This window comes from Macaca mulatta, chromosome 13, assembly GCF_049350105.2.
Source record: "Macaca mulatta isolate MMU2019108-1 chromosome 13, T2T-MMU8v2.0, whole genome shotgun sequence".
Taxonomy (NCBI): domain Eukaryota; kingdom Metazoa; phylum Chordata; class Mammalia; order Primates; family Cercopithecidae; genus Macaca; species Macaca mulatta.
The window spans coordinates 23,370,010-23,379,583 of record NC_133418.1 but is presented as its reverse complement, the minus strand read 5'-3'; the positions used below and the strand labels follow the sequence as shown (position 1 = coordinate 23,379,583).

At 48.5% G+C, this 9,574-nt stretch overlaps 1 protein-coding gene across 6 annotated transcripts in view; it reads left to right on the top strand.

Annotated features, from left to right (window-relative positions):
- Positions 1-9,257: 9,257 nt before the first annotated feature.
- PAX8 (paired box 8) overlaps positions 9,258-9,574 on the top strand; it is a 60,907-nt gene continuing 60,590 nt past the window's right edge. For 3 of the 6 annotated variants that reach the window (XM_001093332.4, XM_015113145.3, XM_001093559.5), the window contains exon 1: positions 9,258-9,402. The gene's annotated coding sequence lies outside the window, so the exon portion shown is untranslated. The remainder of the gene's footprint in view (positions 9,403-9,574) is intronic. The other 3 variants (XM_015113147.3, XM_015113144.3, XM_015113143.3) reach the window with 1 other exon arrangement.

Below are 9,574 nucleotides of genomic sequence, written 5' to 3'. Positions count from 1 at the left end.
GAAAGGGATAAAGCCGGTGGTGGGGTGTTGGGGGAGGCAGGGTTGGTTTGCAATAGGGAGATTGGAGAAGAGTCCCCAGAGACACTGATCTTGGAGCCAAGACTTGGAGGTGAAGGATCAACCATCTCCTCAGTCCATCTATGGCAGTATTGGTCCTAGACCAGCATCCCCTCCTCACTTCTCTGATCTGTCATCAGACAGAAACTTCCCCTGGGCCACTGGAAGATTTCGAGGTGGGAGGAGCCCTATCTGCTTGCAGTGACTACTGGGCTTGAGGAAGCTGAAGCTCACCAAAGGACATGGGAAGATAGGATGGGGCTTACACTCATTCTGGTCTTCACAGGGTTGCAGCCCATCACCACCAGTCGAGGATAGAATTGAGAGTCAAAAGTTGACTATACAATATTTCCTCACATATCCCCATCACCACTTCCCTCTGTACTCAGGGCTGCCATTACCCCTTAGAATTATGGGAACACAGTGCCCCACCAACACCCCACCCCTCCTGCAACCTGGCCTCCTCCAATCCATTTACCACACTGTAGCCAGAAAGAGCTTTCCAAAACATGCCTGTTCCTTCACTTTCCCCAACTAAGATCCCTTTGCTTTTTAGTATAAAATCCAAATTTCTCAACATGCCTACAAAGATTTTTGTGATCTAACTCAGCACACTTTCCCAGACCCATCTCTCAGCTCTCACTGCAGATACACACGCGTGTGCGCATGCGCGTGCACACACACACACACGCACGCGCACACACACACACACACACACACAAACATGCGCTCTATTACTGTACTTTATCTCCCACTACACTGAACTCAGTTCCCTGAATGTACCTGGCCCTCTCTGGCTTCTGGACCTTTTTCTGCCAATACCAGAACATTCCACCTTTACTCTCCACATTCTCACATTTGCCTGGTAGATTCCAACTCTTCTGTCTAGTCTCTGCTTAGAGGTCTCTTTTTCTGGACAGCCAAGACTCTGTAGGGTACCCTCACTGCTCCCCACACCTCCCCCTCTACACTCCAGCCACATTACAGCACGAAGCACACCTCCCTACAAGGACCTGTTTATTTGTTCCATGAGGACATGGTTGTTGTTTCAGTCGCCTCTATGTTCCCACGTCCTAGCAGATAGTCCAGTACTTAGTAGATGCTCAGTAAATGCTTGAACAGCTAAATACATCAAAGGGGAGGAAGAGAGGAAAATAGAAAAGGCTCTCCTGGTGAGGGAACCACGGCACTATATTCATCATCATAACTGCTTCATCCCTTACTTTTCTCCATTTCTTAATAGTTTACAAATCATTTTCACGTCGCCCTGCTAATAAAATGTGGCTATTACATGTAGAGTTTTACTAAGTGTGAGAAACCCGAGAATTTGAGTGTGTCTTTCCCAAGGTCATACTGCTCAGAGCAGGGCGGTATCACAAATCCAGGTCTCTCTGACTTTGAGTCCAGGCTGCTTTCCATAACTCACAACTCCTTGGGCTCTAGAATGGAGAGACTAAGTTTCAAACATGGCAGTACAGCTATCTCTTGAATCCTGAACAAGAGACCATAAGACTGAACTCAGTCATCTAATTTGACCTGTGAACGTGGCTTGAGGATCTCAGGGGGTCGACATGTACCCTCTCTTTATTTCCTGGTTACCCGTGGGCAGTCAAGGCTGCTTTCAGGATCAGGAGCATTTCCCAGTCAGGATGCCCATCCTAAGCTTCTGTGCACCTTGGTCACTGCCTGGAAAACGGTAATGGCCCTGGACTGGGGAATCTCTCCAGGTACTCCCTTCTTGCCCTTCCCTACCTGCTTACCTTTAATCTTTAAAGGGATATTCAAAAGTTGTAAAAAGACAAGACAGACTAGGTTTATGGGAAGCCAACTTGTCCATATTCATTCTAAAGGTGCCCAACCTGTACTCCCACAGTTCCATTTGTCACTTCTCATCTCTCCAGGAAAGTATTTATACGTAGAGTTCATTACAGAACAATCTTTTTTATGGAGTACACTATCTTGGCTCACTGCAACCTCCACTTCCTGGGTTCATGGAGAAACTGAGCCTAGAACGCCATGGCTCTGGAAGCCACGGGAATGGTATCTTCTATTCTAGATTCTGTTCTCCAGAGCCACAGGTGCCTGGTACCATGGAACCGTCTCTCAGAACTCAGAGAGTTCTCAGACAGTAGAACTTGGCAGCCCATTGAGCTGCTGGAGTAGGCTCTAGTCTGTGACTGTAGTCTTGGACACCCTGAGAGCAGACTCCTGACCCCCAGAGAGTGCACACTCAGATCCAGGATGGAAGGGAGGAATCAGCTCACTCACACCTGAGAGACCACCTCCTCAGGATGTCCTCATTGCTCTTTCTCCCCAGCCCCCTTGCCCCGCTTTTATTTTGGGGGCGTCTCTCTGTCTGTCAGTATCCTTGGTATAGTGACTGTGACGCCACACCAAGGTCCATGGGCAATGCTTCTCTGCCATCTTTATTGTGGCTAGTTTGACTTTCAGCCCCTAACATTGATTGAGCACTCACTGTGCTCCAAACACTTTGTCTGCCTTAAATATCATAATATCATACAAGAGAAGTACCATTATTAGTCTTAGTCTTCAGACAGAAACTTTGGCTCAGAGAAGTTGAGTGATTGGCACAAGGTCACACAGCCAGTATGAGACTGTGCCAGGGTTCTGGCTTTGGCCACCATATTCCTAGCCCAGCAGTGTGACCCCTATGCCCTCTCTGCATTATGGAAGAAAGAGTACCAGACCCCAAATAGGAAAAAATCCTTCTCTCAAGGCTCTAGGCCATCTTAACTGGAGCAAGTGATTCTACTTAAAAAATAAAATCTCAGAGCAGGTGGGATCAAAATCTATAAAGTGCAGGGAATATGGACAAAGTGAACAGAAATTACCACGGACACAGCATACTCCAGGAGATTCAAAGGAGTGGTGTTTGGAACAAATAAAAGGAAATGCTACGTGACATGAGATGTGGTAGGCCTAAAAATAGAAAGAATTTTAAAACAAGTTTAGAAAATGTGTAAATGGATGATTCACTCATTCTTGCCGCAAGTGTGTTCTGTGTCTGTGCTTTGCAAGCACGGCAGGAGTTCAGTCGTAGAGCAATGGGATTCACCATGACCCCAGCCTTTGATTTCCTGTACATTCTTTCACTTACCTACCAACTCTGTGGGCCTAAAAAATCATACGTCTTGTTACTGGGGTCAAGCTTCCTCTCAACAGTCCACTAGTGGCCCCTGACACTGATACTCTTTTTTAAGTTTATTTTCTAGTTTGTTCTAATAGCTTCCTTGGAGTTATGACAGTTGTCCATGCCTTGGAGCTACTCCATGGGTTAGTGAGGAGAATGCTGGTTCAGGTGTTAGATGGACCTGAGTTCAGATTCTGGTTCTGCTGCTCAGCAAATGGGTGACCCAGAGCACCCTCTGTGACTCAGTTGCCTCAAAGCCCTGGCTTCACTGGGTGTTGTGAAAGATCAATCGGCCTGTGTATAAGGCACTCCACAGTTCCTGGCATTAAGTAATACTTAGTAAACTACAGTAGTAGTAGCTGTTGTTATTAGAAGGAAATACCATGCTTAGCATTCCCTTGGGGTAATGGTATGTCCACTCTGGTGTGGGGGCCATGAACAGCAAGGATAGCCACTGAAGCATAGAGAGGAAAATGGGGCTCCAGACCCCTAAGCCCTCAAGGCTGCTCCTTCAGATGCAGGGAAGGCAGGCGCTGTGTGGTCCACAACATGACACAAGAGGACACAGCCCTGCAGTGAACCTAACCCCATGAAGGAGTGGGCAAAGCACCCAAGTTTGCTCCACTCGGAATGTACCAGAAGCCCTCCTGGGTCAGGCAAAAGGTCAGTGAGATCTCTTGAATCTTCTCTATCCCTCAACCTCATTCCCTTGCCCCGTTTAAACCAGCAGAGTCTCTGGTCCCTTCACCAGGCCCCTGGGCACTGCCAGGAGCTAGGGAGGACACGCCCTGTTCCATGGTTTGTGCCCACAGCAGGAACCGCTGGCATTCCAAGGCCACAAAGAACAAAAGCCAACCCTGAGTCTGATGAAAAGCCCTGGGCCTGGGTTTTTTCCTTGGCACTTCCCCAAGAACAGCTGTCAGGAAGGCAGCCGCTCCAGTGCCCTGGTACTGGTCAGAGAGGATTCCTGCGTCCTGACTCCTGCTGCCGTGGGCTGGACCACAGGGGCCTAGGTGAGGGGAGGGCATTCCTGCCCAGTGAGCTGCTCTCCTCTCCTGTGGTAGGAAAGTTTTCCAGCCTTGGGGGTCTGACCTCACCCTGGCCACTCCCTGGGTTCCAGAAACTTCCTTCCTGAGGGGAAGGGGCAGGTGTGGGGAGTAGCAAAAACTAGGCTGAGGTGAGTCGAATTTATAATATTTAAGGCAAAGCCTGAGTCACTGGTGCTTTATTTGGCCACCTAGTTGGCCATCTGCTAGCTGGGTGGCCTTGCTCTTTACTTACCTTCCCTAGAACCCAGTTTCCTCATCTGCAAAATGGGTAGCCAAAAGGGTCTAGCTCATTTTTTGTAACTTAAAAAAAAAAGGCAGAGAAAAAAAAAAAAAAAACTATGATTACTAGAGAAAAAAATTTGAGCTGTGTACATCGATCCTTTTATCTCCCTCTGTCACCTTCCTTTTTGTGTCCCCAGTAAGTTTTTCTTCCACCCATTCGGAAGTACCAGGGCCTCCTTCCAGAAGCTCAGGCAGCTGCTGCCAAAGGCTGTGGGGTGGGCAAAGAGCCCAAGGGACAAGTACCCAGGACACATTTCCCACTCAAACCAACTGGACAAATGCCCCTGGCGGCTTCTTCCAAACTGCCTTTGGCAGCCCAGCCTGTGGCCCTTTTCCTTTCACCTGCCAGGACCTATATTTCTATTTCTGTGTTTTCAAAGCCTAGAGAGGTGGAGAACATGGAATAATTAATGATTGATTTTCAGGCACTGCCACCAGGAGGCCCCAAGGCAGGCTGTCGGCCATTTCCTGAGTGCGGGGACAGGGTTGAAATCCCATGTGGCTATGGAAGGATTGGGCAAGTCTGTGAGGGGAGAGGGTGGAGCAAAAACTGCCAGTGCCCTGAACACTCCTGCCCTCTGCAAAATGATGAAGTCGCGGCTGGAAGTTCTGCTGTGGGGCTGGCCTTCTGCCATTGACTCTCCCCCTCTCTGGGTCAACAAAAGTGAACTGCTTCCCTCACAGACACCCCTGCCCCACTGCTACCCCCGTACCCACGCCTGCACCCACAGGCACGGGTTCACTGGCCCTTTCCTCTCCAAGGCTCATTTGGGAAAGGATTAAAGGAACCGACTTCCATAGCAAAATTTTAGAGGCATTTTAACTTTGCCCTCCTTGGACGTATTTCTCTGCCTTTGTTGTCTAATAATAATTAACTTTTGTTCAGAGGTGTAGTTTTCAAAGGGCTTTCACATTCATAATTTTATTCATCCTCACAACAAAGCTATGAGGTGGGTCTGACCCTCCCCAGCTCCCCATCTGTACCCACAACATACAGAATAGGAAACTGAGGTTCAGGCAGAAGAAATGGTCCCATTCTACACATTTAGGGCTGGAATATTCACCTCTGATGCAAAGTAGAGAGCTGCTGTTTTCTTCCTGAAGGGATGCACTTTAGTCGCAACAATGGTTCATTACGTAGGGGAAGTGGCATGGTGGCAAGTAAGCAAGGAGGATTGTTGGGGGCAGTGGTCTTCCCCTGAGGCTGGCCTTCTGGGGAGTGTGTGCAGGAAAACCAGGGTACATAGGAGTAAGAGGAAGAGCTCATGGACCTACTGGAGTTCAACGGTATCAGTCACCTGAGCCAGCAGGTAGAATGACCCACCTGTGCAATCAACCACCCACTCAATAGTCAATTGAAACAGGGCAGCTTATAAAAGACCCCAAAACCATCCCACTCCCCAACTCTAATCAGCTAGGATAACCAATTCATCCTGATTTGCCCAGGAAAGTCCCAGTTTTAACTCATATCTAGGCAACACTCTTGGTTTCGTCCAGGGCAAACCAGAGAACTTTATCATCCTACCGCAAGGCTAGTGCATTACAGCTGAGTCCAGAAAACAAAGAGCATCTTTTGAAGGCTCAGCAGACCAGCATAGAATTAAACAAATCACAGAATATTATGCAAATTCAAAAACCACTGTAGTTAGGCAATTACCTAGGATTGTTGGAATGTTAAACCTGAAAGAATGCTCATTTCTACAAAGAAATACTCAGATCTGTGGCCAGATCTCTTGCATTTTTAAAGGCAAGCCAGAGTTACTCTCGCATCTACTTCTGTATTTTGATATTGGCAATGAACTACATTGTCTCAAAAAAACCCTGAGTTTAAAAAAAGTATAACTAGTTGCCAGTTGATAATACTGCCATGAAAACCTTATGGGCATCAAGCCTGAGAAGAAAAGGTGGCAAATGAGGTATTAGTTTTTAAAAGTGAGTTCTAAGGTCAGGCCAGGCACAGTGGCTCATGCCTGTGATCCCAGCACTTTGGGAGGCTGAGGCAGGTGGATCACCTGAGGTCTGGAGTTCGAGACCAGTCTGGCCAACATGGTGAAACCCCGTCTCTACCAAAAATATAAAAAATTAGCCAGGCATGGTGATACACACCTGTAGCCCCAGCTACTTGGGAGGCTGAGGCAGGAGAATCGCTTGAACCCAGGAGGTGGAGGCTGCAGTGAGCCGAGATCATGCCACCGCACTCCAACCTGGGTGACAGAGTGAGACTATGTCTAGAAGAAAAAAAAAAAAGAGTTCTAAAAGTCCCATTGAAAGTCTATTAGTCACAGTGCAAATTTATTTTAAAATTTCAAATATCATCAAAGAAAGTCATATGATTTTTATTCTTATGATTTATTCATGGATTTTAAGTTTGAGAAAATACTGTCATAAAAGATGATTTTAAAAATATATGTATTTCAAGCCTTTCGTTTTGCAGATGAGGAGACTGATGCCAAAGAGACGGAGGTAAGATACCAGTTAATGACATTTCCTTGGCCTTGGTCTCAGAGAATTAGGAAATACCAAGGAACCCAGGCCTGATTTCTGATTCTCATTAGAAGCAGGGCCAGTCCAGGAGGCCCGTGTTTATCCCTGCAGCAGGAGTTCACTGCATTCTCACTTCTTGCTGGTCCTGGAACTCTGCTGAGTCTTCTGGTCATCTGCTATGTCACCTGCAGTCTGGAGAAGAGGTATTGTCAAGGTGTGGAGCGTGTTTTTGCCTGAGGAGTAACCTTGAACAGTGCACATTGCTTTTACCTTAAAATGAAATTTGAAAGATAAGCTTATAAATGGGACAGGAATGTTCTGATAACTTGCTGGATTTGTCCTCTAAGAAATTTTGCCCAAAAAGGGGATGGGAAAGGGACAGAGTTCATTGCTTGGGCAGAAAAGGTGTGCATAGGCAAGAATGATTGCCTGAGAGTCAATGGATATTGGTACCTATCAGACCCTTAGATTGGGTAGAACCTCTAAGGTTGTCAGAACTGTTTGAAATGAGGGCCTATCAGATTCACCCTGGAGCATTGCTTCCCTGGTGGGAGGGAATCCTGGGTGGACAGAGAGAGTTCCTGCTGTGGCTGCCACACTCCACACCTCCCCTGCAGCAGAAGGACACAAGCCAGGGCAGCAAACTGGCCCATGGGGTCCGTAGGACCTATGCCAGGATCCATTTCCATCCCAACACCCTTGGATTGTCTCTCTCTGGGAGACAATCTTCTTCTGCCAGAGAAGTTGGGGATCTGGACCTTTGAAAACCACAGAGCAATTTAAAATTGCAATTTTAGAGAAACATTTAAAACGATGAAGCACCAACTATTTTTGTTTAGAGCCACTCTTCGCAAATGTGGAGGAAACATTTAGGAACACACACCTTCTTCTCTCCCTTTTCATAAGATGATTCATTTCTCCTAAATAGATGAGAAAGACTGGGTGGAAGGAGGCTGTGGATTGACATGAAAGACAAAACTTTTTTTAATTCAGAAAAATAGTTCATGTGTTTTCACACACATGTACATGTATGCACACACACACACACACACACATCCAATCCCCCTGAATATCCCAGTTTCCCCTGCCCCTTCCTTGTCCCCTCTCACTGGCTCCGTAGCCTCCTGTCCCAGAACAACCCCACCAGGCCTGCAGAGCCATCTCTGCAAAGGGCATGGCTGTCCTCTAGACTGTAATCCTGAGTCCAGAGGTCTGGTCAAAGATTGGGGGAACATCCACGCCTTGAGCCCCAGGCCTGCCAGTGTTCCAGGACATTTGCTCACTCATACCCACTCACAATCTTATACGCACCCCGACTCCCCGACAGAGAGAACTACGAGGAAGGAGGGGGCAGCTTTTGCCATCACTAAGATAAAGAGGTACCAGGCAGCTCTGCTTGGTCCCAGGGCTGGCCAGCCCCGCCATCATTCCCACCAATGAGACCCTTTCTTAACCACACCCAGGCCGCCATATTGCTGAGGCTGTTGATTCCTACAGAACAGACCAGAGGTCAGCTCACTCCTGTTCCTTTCTAAGGCCTTTCCAAGCAGAGGTGAAGTCTAGGCCCTCAATGCCCTTCCCCTGAACTCTTCTTCCAAGTTCAAAATCCTCAAGGAGCAAGAAAGAGGGCAGGTGGCTGCGTGTGTTCCAGAGGAGAGAGGCGAGGAGTTGCTGTGGAATGGGTTATGTGACAATGTTGTTAGTCTAACAATGCAAGGGTGTGGACGCTATCTGTGTAGAACAGAAGGAATGGCTTCAGGTGCTGCTCAGAATTCTTCTCTGGAAGAGGTCATAGCTGTGGTGAGAAGGTAATAGCATCTTGCCCACAGCCCTGAAAGCAGGCTCTACCTAAAGCATCAGGCATAAAACAGAAGTTCCCTCCTTCCTTTTACAAAAGAAAAGGCTGCTTCCTGGTGAGCAAACCAGGGGTGACAGGGGGCAAGAAGGGCATCCTACAGAGACCATTCCTCTTACTTCTGGTGGTCAGTGACCCAGGAGGACCCAGAGAGCCTCATCCTCAGGCTCCTAGGCCTCGGTTCCCCACTCCTCCAATATTTCCAGGCCTGCTGAGTTAGGGCTCAGCTGCCTCCTTCTTCCCTTCGCTGGAAACAGAAGCTCCCAGCGAATGTTTCTAACTCCTGAGTCCACTCAGCCATGTCCCCCTTGCAAAATCCTCCCCTTCCCGCACCCCCCTGCACCCAGCCAGCCAATCCGCGGCCTGCGAGCCTCGCCAGACCCATCTCCCAGGGCCTCAGCGGGATAAAACCGGTTGGCGATGCCGGGTGGATGGGAACAAACTTCAGAAGGAGGAGAGACACGGGGCCCAGGGCACCCTCGCGGGCGGACCCAGGCAGTGAGGGCCTGCAGCCGGCCGGCCAGGTATATCACCCAGGGGTTAGCTGGAAGCTGGCTGTAGTGAGGACCGGGAGATGGAAGAAGGGAGAGGGTCCCAGGAAGCCTGGCAGCCCTTTCCCTCCCAAGTTAAACGGGATAAGACTGGGAGAGCGGAGGGAGTGGGCACGCAGGTTGGAGTCTGGAGCTTCAGCGCACC